The sequence below is a fragment of the Phacochoerus africanus genome, chromosome 3 (assembly GCF_016906955.1).
Source record: "Phacochoerus africanus isolate WHEZ1 chromosome 3, ROS_Pafr_v1, whole genome shotgun sequence".
NCBI lineage: Eukaryota > Metazoa > Chordata > Mammalia > Artiodactyla > Suidae > Phacochoerus > Phacochoerus africanus.
Window position 1 is genome coordinate 24676536 of NC_062546.1, and position 1005 is coordinate 24677540.

The following is a 1005-nucleotide window of genomic DNA, read 5'->3' on the forward strand; positions in this document are numbered from 1 at the left end:
AAAAATTTGGAATGCTTCACAAATTTGTGTGTCATCCTTGTGCAGGGGCCATGCTAATCTCTGTATCATTCCAAAGCAAGATCTTGATCAGATTGTTAATCCACTCACATTTATAATTTTTCCAACTTTGTTGAAGTGTAATTGACAAATAGAAAATTGTATATATTTAAGATTTATGAACCTGACTAGTGTCCATGAGCATGCAGTTTAGATCCCTGGCCTCTCTCAGTGGGTTAAGGATCTGGAGTTGCTGTGAACTGAGGTGTAGGTCACAGACACAGCTTGGATCCTGTGTTGCTGTGGCTGTGGCATAGGCCTGCAGCTGCAGCTCCAATTTGACCCCTAGCCTGGGAATTTCCATATGCCACAGGTGTGGCCCTAAAAAGCAAAACAAACAAACAAAAGCAAAGGTATACAATGTGATATTTTGATATATATATATATATATATTCGTTGTGAAAAGATAACCACAATCAAGCTAATCAACATATCAGTTATCTTACCTAATTACATTTTTTTTGGGGGGGTGAGAATTGTTGAGATATATTCTCTTAGCAAATTTCAGGTATACAATGCACTATTATTAACACTTTTGTCAGGCTATACATTAGGTCCCAAGGACTTATTAATCCTGTTACTGAAAGTTTGTGCCCTTTAACCAACATCTCCCCATTCCCCAAGTCCCTGGTAATCACCATTCTACTCTCTACTGTGAGTTCAACTATTTTAGATTCTACATGCAAGTGAGATCATGCAGTATTTGTCTTGAGTTTGGCTCATTTCACTTATCATAATGTCCTCCAAGTTCATCCAAATTATTGCAAATGACAGGAGATATATATATATATATATATGTATATCACATTGTCTTTATCCATTCGTCTACTGATAGATACTTAGGTTGTTTTCATAGCTCAGCCACTGTGAATAATGCTGCAGTGAACATGGGAATGCAGATATCTCTTTGAGATAGTGATATTGTTTGCTTTGGATATATACCCAGAA

At 36.8% G+C, this 1005-nt stretch overlaps 1 pseudogene; it reads right to left on the reverse strand.

Moving 5' to 3' along the window:
* On the reverse strand, positions 1–101 carry LOC125123745 (uncharacterized; annotated as a pseudogene).
* Positions 102–1005: the final 904 nt, after the last annotated feature.